The sequence below is a fragment of the Zonotrichia leucophrys genome, chromosome 12 (genome assembly GCF_028769735.1).
Source record: "Zonotrichia leucophrys gambelii isolate GWCS_2022_RI chromosome 12, RI_Zleu_2.0, whole genome shotgun sequence".
Lineage (NCBI taxonomy): Eukaryota > Metazoa > Chordata > Aves > Passeriformes > Passerellidae > Zonotrichia > Zonotrichia leucophrys.
In genome coordinates this window covers 961,161-981,228 of record NC_088182.1, presented here as the reverse complement: position 1 = coordinate 981,228, position 20,068 = coordinate 961,161, and the positions used below count along the sequence as shown (strand labels likewise).

Below are 20,068 nucleotides of genomic sequence, written 5' to 3'. Positions count from 1 at the left end.
CATCCCACAAGCATGAGGGAATGTTTCTCATTTTTAACGTTCAGCTCCTCCTTTATGACTTTTTCCAGCACAGCTGTTTCTGTTTTTTGGCTCTTTTGTAAATAAAATATTATTCTATTTGTGTCTCTGAGCACAGGAGTTCTCTGTGTGTTCTGCATCTCTGTGTCAGAGCTGACTGGTTTGCTGCTTTCCCAGCCCTGACCCGCAGCTGCTCCTGCCTTTAGCACCACTGTTCATTCTGCAGCTGTGGGTGCCAAAGCAGGGGCTGAGGGTGGGGCTGGGCTCTGCTCACCTGGGGCTGCCCAGGGATGCTCAGCTGCACTTTGGGCTCTCTGGGGTGGGGACGGCTCTGACCAACACCCCGAGGGCACAAAAAGCCTTTCCTGGCCTCTGGAGGCTGCTGGGATGAGCAGGAGGTGTGAGCAGGCTGAAGATAACAAGCAGGTAGGTTTATTTGTGTGTTTTCAATCTATTTTATCGTTGTAGAATGCATTTTTTCTCTTTGGAGAGCTCTGTTGTGGTGGTTTGCTGTCTAAACAGAAGAGGCAGCAATGTCTTTGATGTCTTTCTATAAAGTTTTATCTCTGTGCCCTGGCTGACTCAGAGCCTTGTCACAGTGACTTTTATTTTAATTAACCAGTGTAGAAAGGTTGGTTTTGAGGAGGGCAGAGCTCCTGGCCAGGGGCTGCTGTAGCAGCAGCAGAATTGTTGGGCTGCACCCACAGTGTGAGCATCCCCTGCTCCTGCCTGGGGCTCTGGCTCTGGTCCCCCTTGTGGGGCTGGGGCTCTTCCAGATATGGCACCATTTATCAAAGCCTTTGAGCCAGGAGGGTGTTCTGGCATTTCACCTGCCCGGCTGGGCTGGGCTTTGGGTCTGTCTCTGCACCAAGCTCCAGGAGCAAACAGGGAATTCAAGGGGAGGCATTAAAAGGCCATAATAATAAAAATAATAATAATAATCCTCCAGGTCTGTAGAGAGGCTGTGGGTGCAGCCAGCAACAGTGCAGGAGTGAAGCAAGGGGGTGGCAGATGGAGCCTGACCATGGAACCTCTTCACCCCCTTCCTCCTCCCTGGGACTGGAAGTTTACCACAGAACTTAATTTCTGTCATTATTAAAAACATTGATTTGTCACCCTTGGTTGTCAGGCAGTTCACTTCTCCTTTGTGCAACTTTGCCTTACAGTAGAACTGTTTCTTCCCTCCTATTTATTTATTTGCTGCCACCAAACCCAGCTGATTTCCCAGGCTAAATAAGCAAATTTTTTTTTCATCTCAGCCTCTGTTCCCACTCCTTGATCACCCATGCAATCCTTGTATACACTGAGATTCATCTGTCTTGAGCAAAGATGTACAAAATCATACAGGAGATTGAGAACTGAGCTCTTTGTGTTCTGCCTGTTGGAAAAATGATGTGTAACAGGATTGAACCCTTTAATTGTAATTTCCACCTAAAGCACGCTTGGTTTGCTGCTCTTTTACTTCTGAGCTCCTGGTGTTGAACAGGAATTGCTGTTGTTGAACAGCATCTTTCACTTAGCTCCAGGCAGGGCTCTGTGTGCCCACAGCCAGCATTAAACTGAGCCACTGTGGCTCACGTGGAGGGCTGGAGTTGGGTTCTGGGGCTTGAGGGGAATGTTCCAGTCGGATTCCTGGGGTTTGAGGGGAATATTCCCATGGGATTCCCGGGGTTTGAGAGGAATATTAATTCCCATGGGTTCTGGGGTTTGAGGGGAATATTCCTGTTGGATTCCTGGGGTTTGAGGGGAATATTCCTGTTGGATTCCTGGGGTTTGAGAGGAATATTCCCATGGGATTCCTGGGGTTTGAGAGGAATATTCCTGTTGGATTCCTGGGATTGGAGAGGAATATTCCCATGGGATTCCCGGGGTTTGAGAGGAATATTAATTCCCATGGGTTCTGGGGTTTGAGGGGAATATTCCTGTTGGATTCCTGGGGTTTGAGAGGAATATTCCCATGGGATTCCTGGGGTTTGAGAGGAATATTCCCATGGGATTCCTGGGGTTTGAGAGGAATATTCCCATGGCAGATCTTGTAGGAGTCACTCAGCCTGTGACTCAGGAGCATCAGCTCTGCTGCAGCCATGTATTTATTTGCCACGTGTTAATGTTCCTCCTTTAATATTCTGTTGTCTAATTGTGGCTCTTAATTGTGCTCATTACCTTAAATCATGCTCTGCCAGCCATACTTTCTGTCAGTGGCAATAAGGGTTGTTTTCCTCCCTGGAAGGTGCTTGTAGTTGAATATCAGTGTCTCAATAATGAAGATTTATGGGCTCAGGCCACACAGGGCTGTGTGGCTCTGTGGGGAAGCCACACTCTGGGTTATAAAAAAAGGCAGAGAAAAGTCAAGGCCTGTCAAACACTTCAGTGATGGGCATGGCAGCCAGGAGAAGTTTACATCTCTGCCCAAACCAAAGGCTGAAGGAAAATCCTCAAAGGAAAGCCATGAAGAGTGTTTGGCACCTCCCACAGCACCCAAATCTTCCAGGACTTTCCATCCTCGATGACTTTGCATTTAATTTAATTTAATTATCCCATTTCCAATCAGCCAGGCCCATCACCACATTTATTAGTTGTACCAGTCTGGCCCAAAGGGGTTCCAAACCAGGTTTTAATTGTGGGGTGTCTGAGGTGGCTCCTGCAGGGTTTGAGGGTTGAATGTTTTGAGCAGTTTTCCAGTTGGATGATACAATAAATATCCCCACCCCACAAATACCTGAGCAGCACCTGCGCAGGTGATTTTGTGCTTGTGGGGGCTCTGAGGGCTCAGGTGACTCCCATAAAGTTGAAAATTTTGTGTTCAGAGCAGATGCTGAGCTGGCACACCCTGCAGAATGCACATTTGCAGCTTGGGCTTGGGAAGAGGAGCAGAAATAATTGAGAAGCCACAGAAAACAGAGTCAGGCTGTGATGGGACAAGTTAACAGCAGTGGGACTTGTGAGGAGATGACTGAAATATCTTTTTGATGATTAAAAATGAGTGTATAACTGCTGAGTTGTAATTCCTGCCACTGACTCTCCAGATTGTGGCACGAGTCACAGCTGTCTTTTGCAGACTTGAGAGATAGTTACGTTTTACTTCAAGAATTCACATTTTCTGTCCTGGTTTGTGGGGATTTCAGTTCCTTTGCATAAAAGCCACGTCCACTGTGGGCCTTGGCTTTCTGCTGAGTGGATCTCTCTGCTCTCCCTCATCCCCAGTTTGTGCAGCCAGGTTCGTTTCCTGGTGCTGGCTCGCTTTGGGCAGATGTTCCTGTTCAGTGCATGAGTGAGCAGAGCTCTGGAAAGTTCCGTGCCCTGCTGGGGCTGCCCAGATTGACAGGGGCACTGACATTTGGGCAATTTGGCTCCAGGACCTGTGATCATTGCGGGCGCAGCCGGTGGTAAATGTGATTTTTGGCTCAGGGACAGGGAGCTGCAGGTTGGAGCTCAGGGGTTTCCCTTCAAACCACTGACAAGGTGATTTGGGGAGTTCTGAATTCCCCAGGATTTATTTAAAAGCTTTTCCTCCCTTCATTTATTTATTTCTCCAATACCTTCAGCCATGGATGGAATCTATTCAGCCATGGATGGAATCTATTTTGAGGGTAGCTGTCTCTGTGTTCATTATTTTATCATCCAACTGGAAATCTGCTCAAAACCTTCAATCCTCAAAATTCACTAAATCCTGAGGAATTTCCAGACCAGTCAGTTTTGTCTGTTTTCACTTAGTTGCAGAACTTCTGAAAGAAACGTGTTGTTAAGAAAAATACCTAAATATTTATAAGAATAGGAAATGGTGTTGGAAGGAGCACAGGGATCATGGAGAGCCTGCCTTGACTTGCTGGAGGGCAGAATATGGCACTGGAATTATAAAAAAAAAAAGAAAGCAAGGCTTTGTCTCCTTCTAAAACTAAGAAAATTGAGTTGAATCCATAGCAAATGTGGAGGTTTAAATGAAGTTGAGTCAGGAGACTTCCCCAAAGAAAGATGAGTTTTATTTGTGGAAGTATCTTGAATTCTGATTGAAGATGGGCATGACTCACTTGGATTAAATATAATTTCTATTAGTTTTAAACTAATAAACAAGTACAGATCTGAGCAAAAACTTCAGTGTTGTAGAGAATTCCTCTGTCATTTGGGAAGGTGCTGAGCTCCCTGAACCTCTGCAGCCTTTTGGATCTTCCCCACTTGTGGACATTCATCCCCCTCACGGTCCTGCTTTATTAACACTTTGTCCATAACTTTTTTGACTCTGAGCCCAATAAATCTCCCAAATTACAGGGCTGTGGTGGAGTTTTCAATTAGACATTACACAAAAGCTAACAGCTCACTCTTGAGCTCCTCTGCATCCTCTCTGCCAATAAATCCTGGGCTCTGGCACGTCCTTGTGCAGACACTCTGCTGCCTCTGAGCAGCAATGATGTAATGGGGTTACTAAAAAGGGCAGTAATATAGATTTTCTCCAGGCATTGTGTCATCAGAAGGGTGTAAATCTGACCACTCTGAAAAATCCAAATCAATTTATTGTGCATTATGAAAATTCCTTGATATATTTTCTGTATTGCAGAACGTTGTTGCTTCCAAGTGCCCTGCTTTGAAAAACAGAGCTGTTACTTGTAAAGGGATTTTCCTAAATCAAAGCTGGGCCATAAAAAACTGAAGGTGGCAAAGGACATAATTCCCCCCCAATTTTGGATCAGACATCTTGTATTTTAAGAAAAGGAGACAGTGGAGAAATGTTTCCCCAGTGATTATACCAGTAAATCCCCCATGAGTTATGTGATACTTGACTAAAATGATCACTCTGGATGACCAGAACACATCACTGCAAATCTCAGTGCATCTTGTGTTCCGTGGTCAGAGCCCTGGCAGGTTGTGCAGCCTTCAGAAAATGCCATTTTCCATTCTCAGGGATGAAACACCCCGTGAGGAGCGTGTGGCTCTGCAGGGGTGACACGGGGACAGCCCTGCAGCCCCACTCATCCCCAGGAACCCAGGTGTGGTTATTCCCTGTCCCTGGCACGTTCTGGGGCACAGCAGTGGCTCCTGCCTCTCTCCCCCCTCAGGGCTGGCTGGGTGAGAGGGAACAATGGGGACTACCCAAAATTTGGGTGTTTTCACTCTGCCCTGAGCAGGGCACTGGAGGTGCAGCCAGGGGTGTTTGTGGAGCCTGGACCGTGGAGTTTTCCTGCCCTGTTGCATTTCCTGTGCCACCTGTGCAGCTGCCAGTGCTCTGTGTGGTTTCCTGCAACAGGACTGGAGGCAGCTCTGGAGGGTTTCCCTGTGGGATGTTGGAGCTCAGGGATGTCCCTGCTGCAGGGACAGGGATGGAGGCAGCTCTGGAGGGTTTCCCTGTGGATGCTGGAGCTCAGGGATGTCCCTGCTGCAGGGACAGGGATGGAGGCAGCTCTGGAGGGTTTCCCTGTGGATGCTGGAGCTCAGGGATCTCCCTGCGCCAGGGACAGGGATGGAGGCAGCTCTGGAGGGTTTCCCTGTGGATGCTGGAGCTCAGGGATGTCCCTGCTGCAGGGACAGGGATGGAGGCAGCTCTGGAGGGTTTCCCTGTGGGATGTTGGAGCTCAGGGATGTCCCTGCTCCAGGGACAGACTGGAGGCAGCTCTGGAGGGTTTCCCTGTGGATGCTGGAGCTCAGGATCTCCCTGCTCCAGGGACAGGGATGGAGGCAGCTCTGGAGGGTTTCCCCATGGGATGTTGGAGCTCAGGATCTCCTGCTCCAGGGACAGGGATGGAGGCAGCTCTGGAGGGTTTCCCTGTGGGATGTTGGAGCTCAGGATCTCCCTGCTCCAGGGACAGGGATGGAGGCAGCTCTGGAGGGTTTCCCTGTGGATGTTGGAGCTCAGGGATCTTCCTGCTGCAGGGACAGGGATGGAGGCAGCTCTGGAGGGTTTCCCTGTGGGATGTTGGAGCTCAGGGATGTCCCTGCTCCAGGGACAGGGATGGAGGCAGCTCTGGAGGGTTTCCCTGTGGGATGTTGGAGCTCAGGGATGTCCCTGCTGCAGGGACAGACTGGAGGCAGCTCTGGAGGGTTTCCCTGTGGATGCTGGAGCTCAGGATCTCCCTGCTCCAGGGACAGTGCTGGGAGCTGTGATCCTGAGGGGAGTGGACTGAAGCACTGCATTTCTGAGTGGGATTTGTGGTGCTTTTGGGAGCTGTTCTGTACAAAGTGCCCATTCCTGGGGGGATCTGCAGCATGGGTGCATGGCCTCGGCAGTGTTGCATTAATGACTGGATTCCATCCTTAACTGATTCCCAACCCAAAGATTCCATGATTCCCTGGAAGCCCTGGTTTCATGAAGTTCTGTTTCAAGGAAATCCTTCAGGAGTGAGATTGTGGATCCCAGTTTGGGAGGGCTCATTGCACGCTGGGAGACCGAGGGTTTGGGGGAATAATTGGATTTCACTCCTGGTTTCCCATCAGAGAACCAAACCATCCAAGAATAGAGTGGTGCTTTCTGCTTGGGTGAGTGCCCAGCTCACAGCTCCAGCTTTGCACTGGCAGAGATCTGATTTCCTTCTGCTGTGTCCTCTGCACTGCAAAACTGGGATACGGGGAAAGAAGCTTCCAAGCTTAAGTGAACTCAGGGACCCTTTTATTTTTAGATTAATTCTAAGAGTTGCTAATTGCTCAGCAGCTTTTATTGATAATTTTTTAATTTCTCAGCTGTTTTGACTAGCAGGCTTTTCCATTCCTCTGCTGTTTGAAATTATTTTAGAAGACATCTACTTAGGTGATTATTATGAGCTAATAGATATTATGAACTAATCACAATTCAGATTTCAAGGCTTGCAGATAGAATTTGAAAGAAGTGATGAAAGATTTCTACCGTGTAAGGATAATTTCAAGGAGGGGGAAGAAAAAACCTAAATCCATCAAATGAGTTATTAATTGCAAATTATTAACTCAGATTTAATCAAAAAGGATTTTTTTAATATAGGAAGTAGAAAGTATATTAATCTAGTTTTTAGAGCTGTCTTATGGAAATGAATACAGAAATATGTTCTCAATGGGAAACTGTAATGTTTCAAGGATACTGTGTTGAGAGAGTAATGAATACATTAGGAAAGAGTAATTGCATATTTTAAAGGAATTATCCAACTAATCATAAAATTCCTGTTGGAAAGAGTGATTAGGAAGTGTTTGGATTTATTTAAGAACAGAAATTGCAAATTGACAGCAAAGGTCAGAACCCCCTGTAATGAGGAATATTTGAATATTTCACTGGTGGGTGACCCCTAGGATTCCATAAATACCTTTCAGGAGTTGTGGTGTTTACAGATGGGAAGGGAAGAACGTTTCCTTCTGGGTGGCACGGCCTGGGAGCTGAACTGGAAAGGTGAGGGAGGGATGAACTGGCAATTTCCTTGGGAAAATGTCAGTGCCCAGCCCGGGCTGAGCCTGTGCTGTCCCCATTTCCGGTTCAGATCCCCATTTCCAGTGCAGGTCCTGCTTTCATGTGCAATTACCCCCTCTGGGATGTGGATAATGCTCAGCCCTGATTGCAGTGGAGGGCCTGGCACAGTTCTGCTCCCCTGGCACAGAACCAGGGCTCTCCTGCAGCTCTCAGGGCAGATGCTCCAAAACCTCTCGTGGAGCTGTGCTGGAATTTGGGAAAATTATCTGTGATTTTCTGCCCTAATGGCTTAATTGCCTGCTGGTGGGTGCTGTGATGGGCAGGTAAATAACCTGCAATTTTTGCTTCAATAGCTATTTTTGGAACAGGTTCTGTGTGGTTTGTGTGTGTTTCCCTCGTGCATGGTTCATCTGCATGAAACATTTCTGTGTCCTTCCCTCTGCCATGCTGTGGGACTGGGAATGGGGGGTTTAGGGGTTTACACACTGGGGTCAGGCCAACAGAAAGAAAAGGAGGTGCAAAAAAAGGCAGGGGGAGCAAAGGGGTCACACCTCATTGAGTATTGATTTTTAATTTAATTTTTTGGTGAACTTTGGCTGTTTCTCCACAAGTGGATCACTCAGGAGAGGATCAGAAGATGGAATTCAGAAGTGTCCATCTACAGTGCTCATAGAGTGGATTTTCCTGCACAGTTTGGCCCCAGGACCAAGCTGCAGGTGTAGTTCAGAATTCCCAGGACTGGTTGGGATCACACTCACCTGGCTCTCACCAACAGCTTTAATATGGCCCAAACCGACCCATTTTTTAGCACTTTTGGAAGGAAGATTCTAATTCAATTTCCTCTTCAAGAAGCGGAGTTGGTGTTCACCAGAACTGCTCTGTGCCTTGCATTAATGCCTGCTAATTGGGATTGATGAGAGGATTTGTTTGTGATCCTCTCAAACACCAGCCCTGGGCACGATGAGCCCTGCCAGGAGCTCCTGGTGACAGGGCAGTGGCTCTGGTGGCACTGGGGTTTCCTCAGGACACACTCAGCACCAGCCTGTGAGAGGACAGCTCACAATAGTGAGGAGATTGAGCAGATTGAGCTGTACAGGGCATTAATTGGGGTTTTAGGAAGCACTGTCCTCACTGCCTCTCTCACACAAAATTCCACTCCCTCTGTGCTGGACACAGAGCCCTTGAGGCAATTTCCAGGGAATGAGGCCGAGGAAGGGAATCCAGTCTCCAGCTGCACTTTGTGTCCCCTAGGAGAATTTTTTTGTTTCTCCTGTGACCTGCAGACCCATCCAGGCTCCCTTGTCACCCTGGGCTCTGGGACATCAGCACAGGGATTGTCGTGGTCACTGTCCCCCGTGGTTGTTGGATGTGACATCCAAGCTCAGGTGGCTTTTTGAAGCCTTTGTGTTTGCAGGGTTTGTTGGGAGTTCACTGAACACTTTCCCTCCTGTGCTCTGATGGAATTTTGGCTTGGATGGAGCTCTGAGCACCCTGGGACAGTGCAAGGGGTCCCTGCCATGGCAGCGGTGGGATGGGATGAGATTTAAGGTCCTGCCAACCCAACCCATTCCATGGCTCTCTGCCCTGGGCTTTGCTCATCCCCAGAATTGAATAAATTCAGTGCCAGGCCTGAGTTTGCCCACGTAGCATCACGTCATGGCTCTCATTTCATTCCAGGCTGGAAGCTGCTCTCTCTTCCCACAGTGAATTATTCAGCAGTGTCTCCTGGAGCTCAGCAGTGTGTGCTGCTGTGTGCTCAGTGCTCTCATCTGAGAGGTGCCGTGGCTTTGTGGAGTAGGCAAGGCAGGGAGAAATCCTTTGATCAGCTTTGTTGCTGGGAAAAGAGAGCACAGTAAATGCACAGTAAAAGAACTTTTTTTTTTTTCCCCTAAAAATTGGCTATCTTTCCAGATAAATTTAAATAATTCATGGCAGTTTACTGCAGATTTTAATTTAGAACTAATTAGAAGCACTGGTTCATCACATGTGCTCTACCTCAGAACAGTTTCACCTTCTTTATGAGATATTTTTATATGGTTATTTTTGGCCTGTAATTAATGTGGATTTAAAAAATATTCGCTTTAATATTCTCTGGGTAAAGCTTGAAAAAAAGGGGTGTTTTTTTCTCCCTGGGGACCGAGTGCTCTGAATCAGAAGCAGCATCCACTGGTGAAAGGTTAAAGCCTCTGAAGCTGTTGCTGGGAACCTCTGGGACACCTCTGCAGTCTCCAAGTGTCTATTTCTGTGCTGGCCCCTTGTGACAGGAATTAGAGCAGGCTGAGTTAATGACCTCCCTGAGCAGCCTCCTCTGCTGAGCAGCACTTCCTGACACATTTTCATCAGCCACAGCAACGCTCCAGCCTGCTTTGTTTGCACCTCCTCATCCTGTTTCAAACACTGGCGTGGCCCTCATGGCCTGGATCTTCCTTGCAGCCCCTGGAACCCCCGATTCTGATTTTGGGGCTGGGGGGTGCCCAGGGGCTGCTCTGTGGCTGTGTCCTGGCCCCTCAGCGCTGCCAGCTGGGCTCTGCTCTGGGTCCCCAGAGGGAACAGCTCAAACACGGCCAGGGAAGTGTAGGTTGGACATTAGGGAACATTTCTTCATGGAAAACGTTGGCAAGTGTCAGAGCTCAGCACATCCCTTTGGATGTCTAGGGTTGCCAAGAACCTCATCAGGGGGCTCGGGGACCCTGCATGCTGCCCAGAACACCTGGGGATCTGATTGTGACCCTTGGAGCGAGTTGCCAACTTTGTATGAGGACGTCAAAGTCCCACAAGTTTGAATAGTGTAATAATAAAATATTCACAGGGTGAAAATGTAGATCTTAGGATTTTTGGTATGGGGGTTATGGGGACAAGATGGAGGAATCTGGGCATGTCCAGCCTTTCTCCTTCTTCTCCATTTTCTGCTGTGATGTTGGCGCTTTGGGATTGGTTTAGAGTAGAAGCTCACTGTCTAACATGGGTGATAGGTATTGGGAATTAAGTGTAAATATGTTATACATAGTTTGTAGTATAAAAGGACAATGCAGAGTGCTGTGGCTGCCCTGCTGAGCAGATCTCGGCTGAGCATAAAGAAAATTTTATAGATAAGAATTAATAAACAACCTCAAGACCGGAAAGTGAAGAGTGCAGACATGTTCTTTGGACACACGGGCCGAAGCAGAGACACCCTGCCCATGTGGGGCAGAAAATATCAACAGCAACCCAAGAGGCAAGCACTGGCCCAGCTGCCCAGGGTGATGTGCAGTCCCTGTCTGTGTGGCACTTGGGGACAGGGGCAGGGCTGGGGATGGTTGGGCTCTGTGAGCTCAAAGGGCTTTTCCAGCCTCTGCTCTGTGATTCCAAGGCTCTCTGGGTTTGGTGCTGCTGGTTTTATTGTTAGGTGCTGAGGGGAGTCCAGCTTAAATCTGAACTTTAGCTGCTCCTGAATTCTGATAGCCCATGGCGTGTGTTTATTCATTTAATGCGTTTATGCAGCTTATTACTCTTGGTAGCAGAGGCTGAGCTCTGGTCTCCAGGTCTTTATTGTCCTTATAAAAATCATGTTCATTCAGTCAAACAAGGAGAATTGTGTTGGACAGAATTTGCATCTCCAATCAAAGAGTGAGGGATAGAAAGGGAGCCTGTTCTTTCACCCTTTTCCATTGCAGTAGGAGACAGTTCCCCAGTATTTAACAATAATTTCAGTATAAAACTCGGGCTCTGTGCTGGATGTGCTGTCTGGGTGCAGGAGCCTTTGGATCCTTGGATAAAGCAGAATTCCTTCAAGGTGCATTTTCCCCCGTGTGAGACTGGTGCCACTGAACAGCAATAATCCACTTTCATGGCCAGCAGCAGAACAATGGAATTGTTCCATTAAGTTTAGTCAAGCGTAAGAACTCCTGCTAATAAATTAGAAAAGGAAAACAAAATGGTTCTTGTGGAGGATGTCCAGTGGAACCAAGGCCAGTCTGCCTGAGATTCTTGTGGCCTGTGAACTGGGGGGCTTCAGGGTGAGCTTTTCAGTTAAACTGCTGAAGTCTGGGCTGAAAATGAAAAATATTTGAACATCATCCTGGGTTTTTGTTAAGAGATGGGCAGAAACCTCTTCTGAGCACCAACCACAGGATGGCACTTGATGGAATAATCCATTTATCCAACATTCCCTGGTATGGAAACATTCCCAGCCTGGGACTTCAAGCAGCAGAGTTAAAGGCCTGAGGTGTTTTGTAGTGTTCATGGATTCAGCAAGATCACACCTGTGGAGATTTTCTGTGACTCACCCAGTGTTTCCTTGGTTTATATCACCCACACCTGAATGGCCAGCTCACCTGTGCAGCTCCAGCCTTTGGATCACACAACCTCACACCTGCTGTGGTATCTTTCATTCTCTCTGGTCATCATGCACTCATCCAGGTACTCTTAATGTATAGATTCTGTGGGGAACTACAGAAATGTTAGGAGGAAATGATCAAGAAAAGCAGAATCAGGGAAAATGCAGGGGAGGCCTGTCCTGTCCCTCAGCTGGGTGACTCGGGTAGAAAAATATTCCTCTGGTTCTGAAATAAAGCAGCCATTCCAAAGGGGGAGCACTTAATGGATTGGGGGGTTTGGAATTTTCCCCCCTTATTTCCTGTTCTCTCATCTGTGCTTGATTGGGAAAAGTGCCTTGAAAAAGTGGAGCTGCATAACTTGGATGGGATTGCTCGTCCTCTAGCAAAGACTCTGCAGCTCCCCAGGGGCCTGGCCAAATAAATAGAGAAGGATTAACACCAGCCTGTGTGGCTACCCAGAAGTTAAAGCATTACTTAAAGCAGTAAAAAGGATGTGAAGATTTAGTGCTGCTGTGCAGGGCCCTAAATAACAGCAAATTAACTCATAAAGCATGTCAGGGCTGGCTCCTTCAGCCCCTCCATCCGTGTGGAGCTGCCCTGGAGCTGGGCCTGGGACGTGGCTGGAGGAGCTGCTCAGAGGTGCAGAGTGCTTGTAGGAGCCTTACATAAGGCAGAGAGGGAGGCACTTTAAAGAACTTACTCCTTTTTTTTTACTTTTTAGATTTTTTAAATGACCTTACTGTAAATGGAAGTGTCTGTTCTCTGAGAGAAATATTCTTACGTGGGGACTGGGAGAAGGGAAGAGCAGGAAGGCCCGTGCTGATGTCAGCCTGAGGTTTGTTACATAAATCCAGCTCCTGGGAGGCTGCTAAACACCTCACTGATGGCTGTGGCTGCTCCTGCAGGGGCTCTTTGGGGTGTTGGGGAACTTTCACTGCAGTGAAGGTTTTCTAAGGTATTTCCAGGTTTGGGCAGCAGCACAGCAGCCTGGCTGCTCTTCCCCTCTCCTCCCTGCCCTGGGGCTCTCTGGGGGCTGCAGTGACCACAGCAGGAGCTTCATGGCCACATTTCTGGGGGTGTTTCACAGTACTGTAGTGGCTCTCTGTGAGACAACAGGAGAAGGGATGATGATGGCTTTATTGTCCTTTGTGACCCACCCTGATTCCTCTCCTTTGGCTCCAGTCCCTGTGCTCAGTGTGGCCCTTGTGCTCTGGCTCCAAACCTCACTGAGGAGCCTCAGGAGCAGGAGGAGCCCACCCTCACCTCCAGCAGGGACTGGGATGTTTGTGGAATCTACTGGGGCTGCCCTGGATCCCTGGAGGTGTCCCAGGCCAGGCTGGACAGGGCTGGAGCACCTGGGACAGTGAAGGTGTCCCTGCCATGGCAGGGCGGGCACTGGGTGGGCTCCAAGGTCCCTCCAACCCAAACCACCCTGGGATTCTCTCAATCTCAGACCAGGCTGAGAAGTGTTTTTATTTCTGCTGTGCTGAGCAGAGTGACCCCAGGAGGAGGTGCAGCTGCAGCCACCAGGAGCTTGGCTGGGCCCTGGCAGTGCCAGGCTGGCTCTGGGCTGGCATGGCCGTGCCAGGCAGCCCTCAGTGACCCTTCCTGAGCCCCAGCTATCCATGGAACCCTGCTCTGGGGGGGAATGATCTGCATGTGATTCCCAAACTGAGTTGTTTGGTGTCCCCCTCGGTGAGAGCCCTGTGCCTGCTCTGCACATCCAAACCAGGGAAAGTGTTTGTGCTCACCCAGAGAAGCTGATTCACCTGGGTAATGAGGTTATTAATTCCCTACCAGCTGGAGGTTATTTTGCTCAGCCAGCTGTGGCCACTTGTGTGAACTCATTCTCTTGTCTGGGAATGTGAACACTCTCCTGTCATTAAATAATCCTAAAATATTTTTGTGGTGATCAGTTTTATTTAGGGCCAAAGGAAGACCTCACAGACACTGTGAGTTCATGATTTCCAGTGCTGTGAGTTTATTTCTGGTTGGGCAGAGAGGCTGTGGAAGGTCTCTGTTGCATCCTGAGCTGGTTTATTTGCTGTTGGGGCACAGAGGAGATGGGCTGGATGATCTCCTGGCAGAACTTTCATCTCCTGCATGGGCACAGCTCTGTCCCACCCAGAGTCCTGAGGATGAATGCAGCCAAGCTTTCATGGCAGTCTCGAGATTGCTCAAGGCTCCCTCTTTAAAATTCTGGAGCTTTGCTGTTTTCCTCCATGGGATGTCAGATCCTATTAATGTTGTATCTGAGCATCTTATTAAGGCAGAAATTCCCTAACGTGTGTGTGGCACCAGAGCTGTCCTCACAGCACCCTGGCAGGGCCCTGCTGGGGCAGCTGGCACACCTGCAGTGGCCAGGGGTGATGGCAGAAGGGTTTGGGGGGCATTTTCCATCTGTGACCATAAAAATCCTTCTCTGGAGGTTCTGGATCAGTGAACTCTTCAGCCTCAGAGGTCCTTGCCTGTGTGCAGCTGTGCCCTGAGCAGCTCAGGGTGGGCACTGGGGCACTGGGGCTGAGGCTCTCCAGTGCCTGCTGAGGGCACAGGGCACGGTGGGTTTGTGCATTTTCCTGCTTTTCCCCAAGGCCAGAGGTGTGAGCAGGCTCCTGGCCATGCTGTGGGACACCCCTGGCAGCAGCAGGGCTGCAGCTCCTGCTCAGGAGCATCTGCAGGGGTTTCTGCACGGCCACAGGCAATTCCCAATAGCAATGTGCTTCCAGTCCCATCCCTTCTGCTCCCTGGGGCTTTGAGCTGAATGGAAAGAAGGATAAATTATTTAAAAATTGAAGAAGTTTATCTATGACATTTAATTAGTGCAGAGGGACTTCTCCTGCTCCATGAAATCCCCAGAGCAGCATAAGCATACCCAGGGCTCATGGATGATGGGCTGATCCATCAGCTCACAGTCTCCTTCCTATTACCACCAGTTTATCCTCAGATCTGGCAAAGGCCATTCATAAATTCATTTGAGAGGAGTGTTGTTTGGAGCTGCTATTATCCAGTGTAATTCCACAGCTCCAAATCAAGCTGTGATAACAGCTCCCTATCTGACAGGCCAAGCTTTTCAATCACACTTTATCACCAGTGCAGATGTCTGTAAAGGAACAGGTTTTTCTCAGAAACAATAGAGATAAGCAAAGGTGGCTGAGGAGTAATTTAGAGAGGGAAGAGCCTGGGAGACGTTTCCATTTCAGTATCTGGAGCAAGGAAAAGCACACAGACCCCTCAAATTAGCAATAGCTCTGAGTAATTCACTGAGATGATTTTCAATCCTTGGTTGTTTGATCCAAAGTAGGAATAAAGGAATTAATGCTGTGCCAGTCCCACAGGGCCTTGCAGAGAGCCCTGCTGCAAGGCCTGGGGATGGGGAAATCTCATTTTTCCATTCTGGAGACAGGGATGCTCCAGGGAAAGCAAAATGTGGTCTCCAAAAGCACAGAGGGGTTTCATTGCCCTGGGCTGCAGTCTCTGACCTCACTGCCCCTCCTGCCCTGCTGCTCCCTGGGCAGCTTCTGCTTCCCATTTTCTGCACATCCATGGAACTCCGTGGGTGCTGAATTGGCAAGAGAAATAAATAGAAATAAATCCCCCCTTATTTTGTTCTGCTAGAAAAGCCACTTTGAAGAGAGCCAGATCTTTAAACAGACATGAAACACTTTCTGAGGCCTTTATTTATATTATTTATAATAATGCAGGATTTTTTATTGTTCCAATTAATGCTGTTGGTAGGCTGAGCCCTGTGTTTTCAGTGTGGATTTCAATTCTCCTGGTGAGCCTGTTTCAGTTAAACTGGAACTGCATCCTGGGGCTCTTCCCATGCCCCTGTGGCTCCTCAGTTTGGATTCAGCTAGGTCTGTGGTGTTCAGGGTTTTGTGATGGATCATTGTGCAGGAAGAACCTTTATTGGGTTTGTGTTTAAATCTGGCCTCGTGGGAGCCTGGGGTTGTGCTTGGAGCCCAAAGAGCCACTCAGGAAATTCTCTGGTGCTGAAAAGCGAACCCAACCCGATTTTTTGGTTGTTTATTGGAGTCTGAGGACCAGTTTAGATCCAGCCACAGTGTCTGAGAATTACAGTGTGGTAGGGTTGTCTTCTTAGAGAGAAAGGAAAAAATACAACAATTGAAATGTGTGAATCTGTTGGGAGAGGAAGCTCTGGATTTTCTCTGATTGAGCACAGACATTCCCATAGGTGTGTCAGAAAATGAGGGAACAGGACATTGTCCAGGGCTCAGTGTGGGAGCTGTTGGGCTTTCCCAGGAATCTGAATCCAGGCCTGGTTTCCAAGGAGAAAGTGGGGAAACTGCCAAATTTTTGACAATTGAATGTACAGTGCTCAATACTCCAAGATTCTTGGGTCACTGAAATGTCTCTAATGGGAAATGAAGAGTGAAGCAGCTCCTGGAGGGGAGAGAAATGGGATTTATGCCTCAGGAGGGCTGAGGTGTGAACACATCCCAGTAGTGCCCATCACTGCAGACCTGCCAGAGCACTGCCCAGGCCTTGGATTCATTAATAAGAAAAGCAAAAATTAGAAATCACATCCTGAAGAGAGCAAAAGCAGAATTGGTTCCAGAGCCTGGATCAGAGCAGCATTGCCAGGTTACCTGGTTAACAAAAGAGCTGGTTTCATGGCAAATGTGTATTTGCACAGAATCACTTCAAAGTGCTTTTCAGGAGAAATTTAACTTCTGTATAATTTAAACAGGCAGCTTTTCTTGGACTTAAATAGGAATTGCATAATGCCACGGGCACTTCTGTATTCATACATGATTTAAGAATTATTAGGATGGATTAACACCTTTACAAACACTGCTAAGAGGTGCCCAAATCACGAGAGCAATCATCACTGGCACACAGAGCTCTGTAATTGATTTCTAATTATCGATCAGAGCAGAGCTCCTTTTATACAGTAGCAACAAATGTTAGAGGATAATTTCTATTTAGAGGATAATTATTGCCCACACCAGGTGCTGGTCTGTTTATAAATATAATCTGTTTAAGCCCCTTTGTGCTTTACAGAATGGAGAATATTTTTGCAGTGCTTGAATGTGGCCTTGTCTCGATCAGAACCAGCAGCTGTTGCTTTGCCAGCGTTTCAGAAAAATACAGCAAAAGGCCCAGCAAAACAGGGCTGAGCTTTGGGAGGAATTGAATGTCCAGGCCCTGGTTCTGTGCCCTGCTGAACCTCCTGCTGCTTCAGTGTGGCTGCACACGGGTGTTTGCAGTGGTGGTGGCTCCCATCAGTTATTTTGGGGTGGGTGCTGAGTGTTCACCTGACCTGTGCCTGCAGGCTCAGCTGCTGGTCAGGCTCTTTGGGGCTGGTTTTGGCTCACTTTTAGCAGGAATTGCAGCCCAGGAGGGCAGGATCTGTGCTCTCCCTGTCCCCAGGCTGTGCTGTGCTCATGGGGAGCAGCCTGGGTCACCCAGCAGGGTGGGCACAGCCACCTCCATCCTGCTCTCCCCATTCTGAGAGACCTGGCACAGCAGAAAGAGGATTCTGGAAAGGTTTCTCTCCAGTGTTGTGCTGGCTGCCTGAAAAATAGCACAGCCTTGCTGCAGGCGGGTTGTGGTGCTGAGGAATGGCAGAAACGTCTGATCCCTTCCATGAAGGACAGAGCTGGGAGGGAGGGCAAGAGCAAAGGGGAAATTCCCGTGGTGTGGGGATCGAGATGAGAAGGGAAAACAGGCCGGGTGTGGGAGCTGCTGGAGCTCCAGCTGAGCTGAGAGTGGAGGTGCTGGAGTGCAGGAGCCCATCCGGGAGCGGCTGGGGATGGCCGGGGGCATCCCTGGAGGGCTCCTGCACCTCCCAGCCCTGCCGGGGAGCGGGGCAGGGATTCTCGGAGGAATCCTCCCGGAGCGGGGCAGGAATTGTAGGAGGAATTGTCCGGGATCGGGGGAGGGATTGTCCGGGAGCTTGGGAGGAATCCTCCCGGAGCCGGGCAGGAGTTGTCCCGGATCAGGGGCAGGAATTGTCCGGGGGAACGAGGGAGGATTTCTCCGGGACCGGGGGAGGAATTGTCGGAGGAATTCTCCCTGATCCGGGCAGGAATTCTCCGGACGGCAGTATTGTCCCGATAGGGCAGGAATCTCGGACGGGAGGGATTGTCCGGATCCGGGGAGATTCTCCGGAGCGGGGCAGGAATTGTCCGGATCGAGGAGGATTTCTCCGGTGGGGAGGAATTCGGGACCGGGGAATTGTCGGAGGAATTCTCTGATCGGCGGAATTTCTCCACCGGCGTATGCCCGGGGGGCAGGAATTGTCCCGGGGATCGAGGGAGGATTTCTCCCGGATCGGGGGCAGGAATTCTCCGGGACCGGGGGAGGGATTGTCCCGGATCCGGGGAGGATTTCTCCCGGAGCGGGGGAGGAACTCTCGGAGGAATCCTCCCGGAGCGGGGCTCCCAGCTGGCCGGGGGAGGGAGGTGCTGCTGCATCGCCATCTGCTCGGGAGGTGGCAGAGAACAGAGAGGGCTTTTTCCCTGTGCTATTTCGGGAAAGGGAAAGAGGGAATTCGTGTGTTTCTGTGTCAATTTGCAGCTTTCGGTAATCACGGCAAAACCCCCTGGAACAGCTGAAGACGTTCTCGTGCAATGGGAAATTATTATTACAGTCGATTCTTCTGAAGGCTATTGTAGCAGTGTTTGCTTTTGTTCCAGAGCAAGGCTCTGTTATGGATAAAGAGTTAACAGTCGATTCTGGGCTCCCATACCGAAAATTTATTATTATTATTATTACTCCATTGAATTGGAATTGTTGAGCCACAACATAAAGGAAATGGGAAGCAATCAGTCAGTGCTGTACAGGCAAAGGCAGCCAGGGCTGCAGGGAGGGAAGGGGCTCATCCTGCCAGCCCTGGGAAGGGCAGCACAGGGGGAACCTTCACCAGAACGGCAGCGACTGACGTGGGCTATGGGTTCAAACTGAAAATGAGGGATTTAGGTGGGATATTAGCGATAAATCCTTCCCTGGCGGGTGGGCAGCCCTGGCACAGGTGCCCAGAGCAGCTGGGGCTGCCCCTGGATCCCTGGCAGTGCCCAAGGCCAGGCTGGAGATTGGGGCTGGAGCACCTGGGACAGTGGGAGGTGTCCCTGCCATGGCAGGGTGGAACAAATCACCTTAAGATCCCTTCTGATCCAGTCACAGAAGTTGTGTCTTTCCTTCCATGGCCAGCAGAGCTGATGGTGACCAATATCTTCCATTAACAAACCACATGCTGTTATCTGCTCCGGACTGGGCTGTGAAAACCAGGTCACTGAGGCTCGGGCAGGGCTGGCAGGGCTCGGTGCCGCTCGGGGTGTCAGTAGGTGTCACCCTGCGGTCGCCGGAGCGCTGCTGGCACCGCGCAGCTCCTGCGGGCGCTGCCGCACCCGCTCCGGGATGGACCGGGGTTAGAACCGGCCGGGAGCTCTGGGGTTAACCGGTGTTAACCAGCCGGGAGCTCCGGGACGGACCGGGGTTAACCAGCCCGGAGCTCTGAGGGTTAGAACCCGGCGATGGGGTTAAAGCGAACCATGAACGGAAAGCCGGCCCGGAATTGAACACTGGGGTTAACGGTTTAAACCAGCCCGGAGCTCCGGGATGAACCGGCCGGGAGCTGCGTGGTTAACCGGGGTTAAGCAGCCCGGAGCCTCCCGTGGGCAGGGAGGCAGCGATGCTCAGAGCTCCCCTCGCTGCCAGTGATGCTCTGCCCAGGTGAGCCCCTGGCTCGGGTTGGGTTTGCAGGTGCCGGTCCCGGAGCGTGGGGTGCTCAGCAGGATTCACTCCCGAAATCTCCTTCGGGAGAAGGTAATTCCCGGTTCAGCCCCTGCCTCAGCTCTGTGCAGAGCTCCCGAGGCCGAGCCTCCCTCGGTAACCACCCTGCAAACCCAGCTCAGCCCCGGGCTGCGAACCCGGCTTAGATCTGCTCGATGGGCTGGGATTGACGGGGTGGGAGCTGGAACTGCCCCGCCCGAGGTGCTGCAATCCCAGCAGGGCACTGGGGAAACCTCCAGAAGGGATCTGGAGGTGTTCCTGAGCAGAGCCTGCCTGGGGAGTGCAGGGCAGGATTATCCCTGTGCTGCTGCTCTGCCCATCATCCACAGTAAAAGAGGAGCCCTGAGGAGGAGACTGCACCCCAGAGTGCCTCAGTTCGGGCCCCTTTGAGCAGGGCAGCCCCATAATGACCCTGGGAATGACCCAGATGCAGGCTGAGCCCTGCTGGAAACCAGAGTGACACAGAGGAGCTCTTCTGTCTAATGTGCAGTGTGAGCTGGGCTCTCACAGGGGTGCGGGTGTCCCTGCCCTGACATCCCCCCTTTTGCTGTGTGTGACTGTGCCAATGCCCAGCCCCAGGTGGGAGCTCCAGCCCAGGATCCTCACTGGGATGGCAGCA

At 50.1% G+C, this 20,068-nt stretch overlaps 1 long non-coding RNA gene across 2 annotated transcripts in view; it reads left to right on the top strand.

Annotated features, from left to right (window-relative positions):
- The first annotated feature begins 351 nt into the window (after positions 1–351).
- The window catches only part of LOC135453387 (uncharacterized), a 42,652-nt gene continuing 22,935 nt past the window's right edge, over positions 352–20,068 (top strand). For both annotated transcript variants that reach the window (XR_010441852.1, XR_010441853.1), the window contains exon 1: positions 352–444. This is a non-coding gene — a long non-coding RNA (uncharacterized LOC135453387). The remainder of the gene's footprint in view (positions 445–20,068) is intronic.